The sequence below is a fragment of the Aquarana catesbeiana genome, linkage group LG02 (genome assembly GCF_042186555.1).
Source record: "Aquarana catesbeiana isolate 2022-GZ linkage group LG02, ASM4218655v1, whole genome shotgun sequence".
NCBI classification, from domain to species: Eukaryota; Metazoa; Chordata; class Amphibia; order Anura; family Ranidae; genus Aquarana; species Aquarana catesbeiana.
Genome location: NC_133325.1, coordinates 190180037 through 190192810, shown reverse-complemented (window position 1 = coordinate 190192810; position 12774 = coordinate 190180037). Strand labels below are relative to the sequence as shown.

The following is a 12774-nucleotide window of genomic DNA, read 5'->3' as shown; positions in this document are numbered from 1 at the left end:
GTCCCTGTTCAGAAGATTTCTCCTCACTTTCTGTCCCTGTGACAATTGGATTTTGAAAATTGTGGGTTGTTGTAGAAATAAGGATTGGTGATACAGCTATCGTGGACACTCCTTTTTCCCTATGATAATCACAGGAGGGAATTTCCCTTCCTAGGGGTAGATTCCCTCTCACTTTCTGTTGTCTCTCTTCATTTGTAAGTAAGAGTCGTTTGTAAGTTGGATATTTGTAACTCAGAGACCGCCTGTAGTTACAATAGGAAACGTAAAATAGACACTGACAAATTTGGTTCACGATTATACCTGGGAACTCAGAAAACCCATTAATTTTAGTTTTTTTTATTGTGTTTGTTTTAGAAGGATTTGGGGGGGGGGGGGGGGGGGGGGTTGTCTTGCTGAACATAAACTAAACTGAGATTTGTAAAATAGGTTTTGTTTACATTCATTAATTATTTGTAAACCTTTCTCAGAGATATAGGAGGTTACATGAAAGTATTTAAGTTAATGCTTTATAGTGGCCAACGTCATTTACAAGAGAGCCAACATTTCAATATACTATTTACATCTTTTATAGCTTCATCTGTAGTTACATTCTTTGATTTAAAAAAAAAAATTGGAGATGATTCAAGAGACAGCCATTCATAGGCTCATCTAGCAGAATAGTAATCAGACAAGTTAAAATCTTGTTTGATTGCTAGTATTTTCCATATGATAATCTGGAATCAGATGTGCAGCATGTTTTCCCCATCCTGCTCTATAGACCATCCATGAATGAATGCATGTGGCCATTTGTATTTAGTAAAGATTATATATTTGCCTAAGGCTCTATTTCACATCTGAGCGTGTCAATTTACCGGAGTTTTTTTGGGCATTTTTCTTAAGCTTTTTTGCTGCTTTTTTAAAGCTTTTTAGAAGCATATTACAAGCGTTTTACAGCTTCAGGCTTTTTGCTTAGCCAATGGAAAGCACTAGGGAGAAGAAGGAGATGAAATTAGTGGTTGAAAACTGCTGTTTGAGCAGAAAACAAAGCAACAAAACGCTCGTAAAAACACTCAAGTCAGGCGTTTCTATTGAACTCTATGGGGCCAAAATCTGCCAAAAAGAAGCTCATGTACTTATTTATTTCAGGTACTTATATAGCGCTGTCAATTTACGCAGCGCTTTACATATACATTATACATTCACATCAGTCCCTACACCCTCAAGGGGCTTACAATCTAAGGTCCCTAACTCACATTCATACATACTAGGGCCAATTTAGACAGGATCCAATTAACCTACCAGCATGTCTTTGGAGTGTGGGAGGAAACCGGAGTACCCAGAGGAAACCCACGCAGACACAGGGAGAACATGCAAACTCCAGGCAGGTAGTGTCATGGTCGGGATTCGAACCAGTGACCCTTCTTACTGCTAGGCGAGAGTGCTACTCACTACACCATTATGTGTACTTTGGAGCTTTAGGAGTTTTGCTTCAGGCGACAGAACGCTCAGATGTGAACAGGGGCAATTGAAAAGAATGGGATTTGGCTTGCTGAGCACTTTAGAGCTACAAGCTTCAAGCAGAAAATCGCTCAGGTGTGAGCAGTGCCTAAGGCCCAATAAACACCATAAGAAAATCAGATGATGTTTCACAGCAGGTCAAAACAGAGGATGGTACTAATTGTACAAGAATTCTCAAAGGCTTTTTTTTTTTTCGACTGCTTATAGTTTCTGATCATGCACAGTCTTTCGTATCCAACTTTCTCGTATGAAAAAAGTACCAAAACGATAGACATTAACTTTGCTGGGAGTACGTCAATGGACATCCTCCCACGCCCCCAGTGCGCTCTGTGATCAGCGAGTCGATGAGACTTGGCTGATAACAGATTGGAGTAAGGGGTCGATCCCGACCCCTTACCACAAGATCAGCTGTTAGCCAACGACTGCTGATCTTGTGATGTAAACAGAGCCGGTAATCGGCTATTTTTTCTCCTCGCGCTGATAGCCGATTAAAAAAAAAAAAGAAAAAAAAAGCCGATCACCAGCGGCTCTCAGAGGGACATCAGTCCCGATCAAGGAAAGCTTCCACCAGCTCATCTGTGCCCATCTGTGCCACCTGCCAGTGCCGCCTACCAGTGGCCACCAGTGCCACCTACCAGTGCCCCCAATCATTGCCTCATCAACAGTGCTGCCCATCAGTGTCACCTACCAGTGCCCATCAGGGCAACCCTATCAGTGGCCATCAGTGCCGCCTTATCTGTGCCTATCATTGCACACCAGGACCGCCTATCAGTGCCCACCAGGGCAAATTTTCCATCTTTTTTTGTTTGTTTAGCAAAAAAAAGAAAAAACCCAGCTGTGACTAAATACCACCAAAAGAAAGCTCTATTTATGTAAAAAAATGATGAAAATTTAATTTGGGTACAGTGTTGTATGACCGCGCAATTGTCTTTCAAAGTGCGTCAGGGCTGAAAGCTGAAAATTGGTCTGGGCAGAAGGGGGGTTTAAGTGCCCAGTAAGTAAGTGGTTAAACAAAAATCATTCATTCTGTTCACGTAAAAAAATTTTGGGGTTTGTCCCTTTCGGAAATTTGTTTTGGAAATCTGAATTGGATGTCGAATGTGTACACACTATACGAAAATCAGTCGATCGTGCCTCGTATGGAAGTTTTCTTCAGATTTTCTCATAGTGTGTACCCCACTTAAGTGGAGCTGAATCATGCAAGCATGCCTGGCTGACTTCTATCTGTGGTTGGCCTTAGACTTCTAGGTCAAAAAAGAGCCCTTCTTGTGGGTTCACAAGGACACTGATCTCAATTTGCATAATTCTCTTGTAGTCTTTATACCAAGCCCATGGCAGGAAAGCTACACATACCAGTATATCTGGTAAATAAGCTATTTTGTTAACTTTTGTGGAAAACCATATCTCAACTACACTGGAACCAAAAATGGTGATGTCTGTGAAAAGGTGCACTACAAATATTCTTAGGCCTCACGCCCATGGGCATTATAAAAAATGGGCTGTAAAGCTAGTACCGACGCCAGGAAAAAAGTTGCTTTAAAAAAGCGATTTTATCAGCGTTTTGCATTGGCTTCAATGCACGTATGGCCGCGTTTCTCTGAATTTATTCAAAATCAATGGTTCCCTATGGGATCCCATTGATTTGAATAGAAGTCGCACCAGAAGTTGGATCTGGAAGGGGAACCCCCCTCGCCCCCGCCAAAATGAAAAAAAAAAAGAATTGGCGTGGGGTCCCCCCCCCCAGGACGATACCAGACCCTTGAGTCTGGTATGGATTTTAAGAATGCGGTCCACCAAGATCCATACCAGATCCTTATCCGAGCATGCAGCCCGGTAGGTCAAAAAAGAGGTCCCCTCCTGGACCATACCAGGCCACATGCCCTCAACATGCCCTCCTCCCACCCCAAAGCACCTTGTCCCCCTGTTGATGAGGACAAGGGCCTCTTTCTGACAACCCTGACTATTGGTTGTCAGGGTCTGTGGGCAGGATCATATCGGAATCTGGAAGCCTGGAAGCCCCCTTTAACAAGGGGGCCCCCAGATCCCGGCCCCCCACCCTATGAGGTATGACTATGGGGTACATTGTACCCCTACTCATTCACCTAAAAATAAAAAAGTGTCAAAAATAAAACACAGTACACAGGTTTTTAAAGTATTTTATTAAGGCAGCTCCGGCGTCTCTTCCGATTTCTTCTCCCCCTCTCCGGCGACGTCTTCTCTCCCTCTTGTGGCGGCGGCTTCTCCCTCTTCTGGCTGCGGTTTCTCTGCTGTCTTCTCCCTCTGCTCTTCTTCCAATGTTGACTCGACACGATCTCCCGGTGTAATGCTGGGTCCGCTGTGTGCAATGACTTATATTGGCATGGGGCAGGGCCACCCGCTGACATCATCCAGAGCACCCATCCCCTTGTGACGTTACCGCCCGCTGCATGATAGGGCAGTGACGTCACAAGGGGGTGGGGGCTCTGGATAGGGAGAAGGACCGGCAGAGGGAGAGGACGTTGCCAGAAGAGGAAGAACAGAGAAGAAATCGTAAGAGACGCCGGAGCTGTCTTAATAAAATACTTAAAAAAACTGCGTACTGTGTTTGTTTTTAACACTTTTGTTTTTAGGTGAACGAGTATGGGGTACACATAGGGTGGGGCGCCGGGATCTGGGGGTTTCCAGATTTTGATAAGCCCCCGCCCTCAGACCCCAACAACCAACGACCAGGGTTGTCGGGAAGAGGCCCTTGGCTTCATCAACATGGGGACAAGGTGCTATTATTATTATTATTATTCAGTATTTATATAGCGCCAACAGTTTACGTAGCGCTTTACAACTTGAGGGTAGACAGTACAAATACAATACACTTTGATACAGTAGGAATCAGAGGGCCCTGCTCCTTAGAGCTTACAATCTAAGAGGGAAGGTCAAGAGATACAAGAGGTAATAACTGTGGGTGATGTGCTGATTGAAAAGATAAATGTACAGTTGTTAGGTGGGGGCCAGATAGGCTTCTCTGAAGAGATGAGTTTTCAGGGATCGTCTGAAAGTGGATAAAGTAGGAGAAAATCGGACAGATTGGGGTAGAGCATTCCAGAGGATGGGGGAGGCTCTGGAGAAGTCCAGAAGGCGAGCATGGGATGAGGTGACAAGGGAGTTTGAGAGCAGGAGGTCTTGGGAGGAGCGAAGAGAACGATTAGGTTGGTATTTTGTGACTAGGTTAGAGATGTAGCTGGGGGCCAGGTTGTGGATGGCTTTGTAAGTTATAGTTAGTATCTTGAATTTAATTCGGTGACTGAGTGGCAGCCAGTGGAGGGATTGGCAGAGGGGTGTACCAGATGCTGAGCGGTTTGTGTGGTGGATGAGCCTGGCAGCAGCGTTCATGACAGACTGAAGTGGGGATAGCCTATTTAGAGGTAAACCAATGAGGAGGGAGTTGCAGTAGTCGAGGCGGGAGATGACCAGGGAGTGGATTAGAAGCTTTGTGGTGACATTGGTTAGGAAGGGGCGTATCTTGGAGATGTTGCGGAGATTGAGGCGGCAAGCTTTGGATAGTGATAGAATGTGGGGTCGAAAGGTTAGTTCAGAGTCCAGGATTACACCTAGGACCTTGGCGTGGGGAGATGGGTTGATAGTTGAGCCGTTGATATTGACAGCTAAATCAGGGGAAGTGGCACCTGAGGGAGGAAATATCATGAGCTCGGTTTTGGATAGGTTGAGTTTGAGGAAGTGATGTGAAATGCAGGCTGATATGTCTGCTAGTAAGTTGGTAATGTGTGAGGAGACAGATGGAGAGAGCTGGGGGGTGGAGAGATAGATTTGGGTGTCATCAGCGTAGAGATGATATTTAAAGCCATGGGAGGCAATCAACTGACCCAAGGAGGTGGTGTAGATTGAGAAAAGGAGAGGTCCAAGAACAGAACCTTGGGGGACCCCAACGGAAAAAGGAAGAGGAGAGGAGGAAGTAGAGTTGTAAGTGACACTGAAGGAGCGGTGGGATAGGTAGGATGAGAACCAGCGAAGAGTACAGTCACGGAGACCAAAGGAGTGGAGTTTTTTGAGGAGGAGAGGGTGGTCCACTGTGTCAAAGGCAGCAGAGAGATCCAGGAGAAGTAGTACAGAATAGTGTCCATTGGCTTTAGCCATTAGTAGGTCATTTGAGAGTTTAAGGAGAGCAGTTTCCGTGGAATGTTGAGGGCGAAAACTGGACTGAAGTGGATCAAGAAGTTTATTCATGGTCAGATGGTCGCTTAGTCGGTTGTAGACTAGTCTTTCAAGAAGTTTGGAGGAGAAGGAGAGTAAGGAGATGGGATGTAAGTTGTTGAGATTGGTGGGATCCAGTGAAGGCTTTTTCAGTATGGGGATGACTAGCGCACGTTTTAGAGAGTTTGGGAAGATGCCACAAGAGAGGGAGAGGTTGAAAATGTGAGTTAGAGAGTGTAGAATCAAATCAGAGGGTGAGCGTAGCATTTGCGAGGGAACAGGATCCAGGGGGAAAGTGGTTAGATGAGTGCTAGATAAAAGTTTAGTAACCTCAGTAATAGCAGCAGGGTTGAATGAGGGAAGTAATGATTGTGTCTGTGGACATGGGGTGTTGCATGGGGGAGGTTTGGTGCTATGGGGTGGGGGGCGCCAAAGCACCCACCCCCCATATTGAGGGCACGTGGCCTGGTATGGTCGGTGGGGGGGGGGCGTTCGCTCGGATAAGGGTCTGGTATGGATCTTGGGGGGACCCCACGTCATTTTTTTGGCTTGAGGTTTCCCCTTGAGATCCATACTAGACCCAAAGGTCTTTTTGTTTTTTTTGGTATTTGGTCAAACACACAAACAAATCAACTTGTCCAACTTCCTCCAAACTCTTTCCAATAATTTTTATTGAAAGTGTTCAGATCAAATTCCCAAAAAACAAAGCACAGGTATTTTGGTATACCTAAAAGATACAGAAAAGTAAAAGGGACATCAACATAATAATATGATCCAACCGTTGATCCTAGAATATTACTTCACGCTATGAATTGTATCATAATAAACAAGAAAAGAAAAACAAGTGACAAGAACATAAGCATAGCCTGAGTTCCTTGTCCCTCCTTTAGGTTCCATATAGAGAGAGAGGGGAACACCGACAGTGTGACATTGTGGCCAACTTCCTCCAAACTTAACTAGAATTTACAGTCTCGACAAAATGCACTACAGCAGGGATATGGATTGGTAGATCTCCAGCTGTTGCAGAAATACAAGTCCCATTAGGCATAGCAAGACTGACAGCCACAAGCATGACACCCAGAGGCATGATGGGATTTGTAGTTTTCAAACAGCTGGAGGTCCGCTAATTGCATATCCCTGTACTACAGTAAAACCAAATCTTTTTAATAAATGTTAACTTGATAAAACAAGCGAGGTCCCAATACAAGTAGCATTACATGACAACTGGTTATAAGGCTCAGTCCACACTGCCGTGACTTGGGATGCGACTTGTGAGACTCCAAGTCGCATGACATGTGACATCCCATGTTAGTCAATGAGAGTGGTCTTAAATAGCACTCTGTGCTCTCCTCCCTCTTCTCCCCCCTCCCTACCCTGCCTGTCAGCTCCGTGTCCATGCCCGCCCCTTCGCCTCCTGCTGCTCAAATTAGGGTTACATTTAAATTATCATGTAACCCTGTGACTGTGCCTTATAAAAAAATACAGCTATACACCTGTTTACAGAGCAACAATCGTTGCTTACGTGACCCGCCGCCTCTCTCCTCTCTGGCATGACAGCTGCAGCGGGTGGGGCCGCATCTCTCCTCCTCCTCTCCTGACTGACATCAGTGGGGGATCCTCAGCACCACCCTCTGCAGCTGTCAGGCCGAAAGAGGATAGCCGGTGGGTCACGGGAGCGGCAATTGGCGCTCTGTACACTGGTATATAGCTGCGTTTTTTTAAAAAGCACAGTCAAAGGGTGACATTACATGAATTAACCGAGAGGATAACGTAAATTTAACCCTGTGTGTTAACAACTACTTTAATTCATTTTTATTTTCAAAGTAAACTCGCCCATCCGACTATGTCACCATGCTTTATTTTGTTGAGAAATCACTTTGAAAAAACACCCCACTAGCATTTCTGGTCTTGGCCATCTTGACTAAGGGCAGATTCATTCATGTAGCATTTACTTCCTGGAATTCATCCGCCTTTAGCTCAAGCATGCATGCAGGAGAGTGTGCTTAAAGTGGTTGTAAAAGTTCGGTTTAAAAAATAAAATAAAACAACAAACATAGAGAACATGTGGCACCTGTAATGAATTACTGAAGGTAAAAGTATTTAAAAGCTTGTACTATCATCCATGAATCTAGAGATAAAGGAATCAGGAGCCTGGTCCCCAACCAGGCTTCCACAAGGACAAAGGGGCAATTGGACTATTGCGGTACAGTAAGGCAATACAATTTAAATGTATAAACAAATATAAAAAATTGTTACAATTAGTTACAATTTAAAACATGATAGCAGTTCATATATGTAACCAAAATAATAAGCCCCAGATGGGGAGTATCACAGTGGGACAACTGATCACGGATAGCATCTCTCAACTAGTTTCGCGGACTGTAGCCGCTTCGACAGGAGGGTATTTGTAATTTAATTAGCAGATAATCAAAGAACAATGTAATTTCCCAAAGGCATAAACAATGAAAAACGGTTACTACAGCATATCACTTAGACAAAATTTGTGTAGATAGAAGGGGAAGAGCAAGGCTGCTTACCCGTATCCCCGCAGGCACCGGTTGCAAGGCGTCGCCACCAAGAGAGGTCCCCCGCGGCACCTCGGGGGGACTAACAAGCATAAGGAGCTCGAATCTGGATAAACAAACATGTTATACTTACCTCCGCTGTGCAGTTGGCTTTGCACAGAGTGGCCCCTATCCTCCTCTTCCGGGGTCCCTCCGTGGCGCTCCTGGCTCCTCCTCTTCGCATGTCCCACCGGAAAAGCGCTCTCCAACGGCACACCTGTGCGGGTGCGCCGCTGTGTCCTGCTGCTGCGTCTGTAGACACAAACAGCAGGACTCGGCTCTGCTCCCTGTGTCATTGGATTTGATTGACAGCAGCGGGAGCCTATGACTGCGCTATCAATCTATCCAATCAGGACACGAGACACCAGCCAGAGCTGGTGTGCTCATTCCTGTCGTGGGAATTACAGGGCTCAGGTAAGTATAAGGGGGACTCGGGGGCGCTGCTGCAGCACAGGAGGTTTTAGGTGAAAAATGGCAAGGTTTCACAACCCCTGTAACTGAGAAAACCTCTCCTCCCTTACTGAAGACTCCTCAGATGTTTGACATCTGCCTAGGTAAGAAACCAAGTAGCAGCTAGGGAAATAAAAAAAAAGTTCAACACAAGTTCAAATATAAGATATACTTTCCTATCTACAGTGCCTTGAAAAAGTATTCATACCCCCTTGAAATTTTTCACATTTTTCCATGTTACAACCAAAAACGTGACATGTATTTTATTGGGATTTTATGTGATAGACCAACAGAAAGCGGCACATAATTGTGAAGTGGAAGGAAAACGATAAACGGTCTTCAATTTTTTTTTTACAAATAAATATGTGAAAAGTGTGGCGTGCATTAGTATTTAGTAGGGCTGCAACTAACGATTATTTTCATAATCGATTAGTTGGCCGATTATTGTTTCGATTAATCGATTATTCGGTTAATAACCTTAAAAAAAACTGTGGTGTATAATTTAGTTTAATATGTAAAGTTTAAAAAAAAAAAGGAAATGTATTCCTAAATATCTCAATGCAGTGGTAAATATAAATTACCAACTTCATGGTTAGGGAGCAAAAGCTCTAATCCACTTTGAGAATAAGACAGAGGAGATATACTGTATATACAATTAGAAGAGATATACTGTATATACAATTAGAGGAGTTCTACTGTATATACTATTAGAGGAGTTCTACTGTATATACTATTAGAGGAGATCTACTGTATATACTATTAGAAGAGATATACTGTATATACTATTAGAGGAGATATACTGCATATACAATTAGAAGAGATATACTGTATATACTATTAGAGGAGATATACTATTAAAGGGTGAATCTGGTAAATATCATCAGACTCAGAGATCCATTTTTTCATTCTTTCATTCAGCAAATGTACAAAGATTTTTTGTCTGAATATTCTCGTCTGAAAATTGATCCGTGTGGCCAGCATAAGGCTCGGTACACACCTATGCAGTTTGGTTTTGACCTGTTTCTGCAGTGCTTTTTGCTGTGCGTTTTGATTTTTGCACACGTGATTTTGCTGCGATTTGCGTTTTTGCATTTTTTTTGGACAATTTGCTGTTGGGCAAATTTAAAAACACAAATTGCTGCAAAAACGCATTACGTGCTTTTTAGCAGCTTCTCCATTTAAGTATATTGAACCAAAAAAGCACTGGTTTGCGTTAAGAAAAAAAAAAAAAGTCCCTGACCCTTTACAAATACGCAGCGACTGAAAAAAGCATAGATGTGAACGTGTCCCATAGGAAGCCATGTAAATGAACTGTAGTGCGTTTCTGCAAAAAGCACCAAAAAACACATAGGTGTGAAGCAGGTCTAAGACGTTTAGTAATATAATGGGGTTAAAAAAAATAAAATTAGCCCTTTAGATAATCACTACTGTAAGGGGTTCATTTTTTTACTGTAGAACTGTGAAAGTAATATTTACAGCAACAATTATTTGCTCTTTTTGTGCTATAAAGGGCTCATTTTAGTTTTTTTTTTAACCCCATTATGTTACTGTCCGATTAATCGATTATGAAAATAGTAATCGATTAATTTCATAATCGATTAGTTGTCGATTAATCGATTAGTTGTTTCAGCCCTAGTATTTAGCCCAACCCCCCCCCCCCCCCCGCATCGCTTTTAACTGACAATTGCATGGTCATATGACATTGCACCCAAACAAAATTGACGTCCTTTTTTTTCCTACAAATAGAGATTTCTATTGGTGGCATTTGATCACCTCTGCGATTTTTATTTTCTGCGCTATAAAAACAAAAACAAAAAAAGGAGCGACAATTTTGAAAAAAAAGCAATATTGTTTACTTTTTGCTATAATAAATATCCCCCAAAAAATATATAAAAAAAACGAATTTCTTCCTCAGTTTAGGCCGATGTGTATTCTTCTACATATTTTTGGTAAAAAAAAAAAAAATTTGCAATAAGCGTGTATTGATTGGATTGCGCAAAAGTTATAGCGTCTACAAAATAGGGGATAGATTTATGGCATTTTTTTATTAATTTTTTTTTTTATATTAGTAATGGCGGTGATTTGTAATTTTTATCGTGACTGCGACATTGCGGCGGACACTTTTGACACTATTTTGGGACCAGTGACATTTATACAGCAATCAGTGCTATAAAAATGCACTGATTACTGTGTAAATGACACTGGCAGAGAAGAGGTTAAACACTAGGGGGCGATCAAGGGGTTAGCTGTGTTCCCTCAGCATGTTCTAACTGTAGGGGGATGGGCTCACTAGAACACGACAGAATCACTGCTCACAATGACAGGGAGCAGTAGATCAGAAAAGGGAAATGCCTTGTTTACATAGGCATCTCCCCGTTCTGCCTCTCCATGTCACGATCGCCGGCCACTGGCAGACATCGAGTCAGCGGGACCCACGGGTGCGCGCACGCCCACTAGCCCGCGATTTAAAGGGGACGTATAGGTACGCCCATTTGCACAGCCGTGCCATTGTGCCGACGTACATTGCCGTGCGCTGGTCGGCAATCGGTTAAAGTGGATGTAAGCCCGATTCATAATATTTGACCTTGGCAAATATATCTGTTGTGTTTACTTATCTCTCTCCAAAGCACCAAGTCCTGTGGCTGTCTGTTTCCTTCCTCTGTTATCAGCATAACTTCTGATAAGTTTTTGGGCAACCAAGATAAAACCAGCCTGAAATTTGTGTCGGAGTGGGTGCTATAAATAGGATTAGCAGAGAGCTTGTCTTGTCACAGCACAGCTCTGCAAATCTCTGCCTATGTGGAGTGGGGGTGTGTGTGCCTTTCTTCTAATCAGCTGTCACACAGTGTATGCACAGACTCCACACCTACTGCTGAAAGAGGAAGTAAAAATTCTAACACAATGTTAGAATTCTAAAGAATATAGCAGGCTGATGCATGCAAGGCCCCTTTCACACGAGGCGGACTCCGCTACCACGGAGTCCGCCGGTCAGCGGGAGATCTCTCCGTTGATCTCCACTGAGCCGGCGGATGACAGGTCCCTCTCTGCTCACTGAGCGTGGAGGGGCTTGTCAGGCACCGCTGCCGCCTATGGAGGGATCGGATGCAAACGGACAGCATGTCCGTTTTCATCAGATCTCACCCGATCCGATAGCGACGGACCTGGACGTAGGGCCATCCGTCTGCTTTTAGCGGATCGGACCGGGTCGGATGTCAGCGGACATGTCTCCGCTGACATCCGTCGCTCCATAGGCCAACATGGAGCGCCCGTTCAGGTCCGCCGTCAAAACTGACAGGCGGACTTTAACGGTCCGATCGTGTGAAAGGGGCCTTAAAAACTTATGTAGGAGGATTTGTTTCATCCCTGTGTATCATCTGAGGCTGTTCACTTCACTGGATATAGGAGAGGGTTTACATCCACTTTACACTTTTGCCCATTGTTCTTTGCAAAATATCTCAAGCTCTGTCAGATTGGATGGAGAGAGTGTCTGTGACCAGCATTTTTCACTACTTGTGACAGAGCCTCAATTGGATTTAGGTCTGGACTTTGACTGGCCCATTCCAACACATGAATATGATTTAAATTTAAAACAATTCCACTGTAGCAGCTGTATCTTTTAGGGTCGTAGTCCTGCTGGAAGGTGGACCTCCGCCCCAGTCTCAAGTCTTTTGCAGACTAACAGGTTTTCTTCTAAGATTTCCCTGTATTTGGCTCCATCCATCTTCCCATCAACTCTGACCAGCTTCCCTGTCCCTGCTGAATAAAAGCAGGAAAAGGGAAAATTTCAAGGGGCATGAATACTTTTTAAAGGCACTGCATTTACTAATGCTAGCAGCATGAGGAATAAAAATAATAAAAGTGAAGTTCCACTTTAACAACTCTGCTTGGGGAAGGAAGGAAAAAAAGCTTACTTCTAAGAGAAAAGCCACCCCACAATAGAGAGCATTACCATCAATAAGTGAAAAAACTACACAGAGCATGTCAAACCAGCTGAAACAACCAGCAGGACCTGCATAGGCTGACATTAAAGTGGCAAATTATAAAACCTTAAACATCACATATGTTTTTGCCAAAAAAA

At 43.6% G+C, this 12774-nt stretch overlaps 1 protein-coding gene across 2 annotated transcripts in view; it reads right to left on the bottom strand.

Annotated features, from left to right (window-relative positions):
• The window catches only part of ADCY6 (adenylate cyclase 6), a 382609-nt gene that overhangs the window by 283436 nt on the left and 86399 nt on the right, over positions 1-12774 (bottom strand). The window lies entirely within an intron of this gene.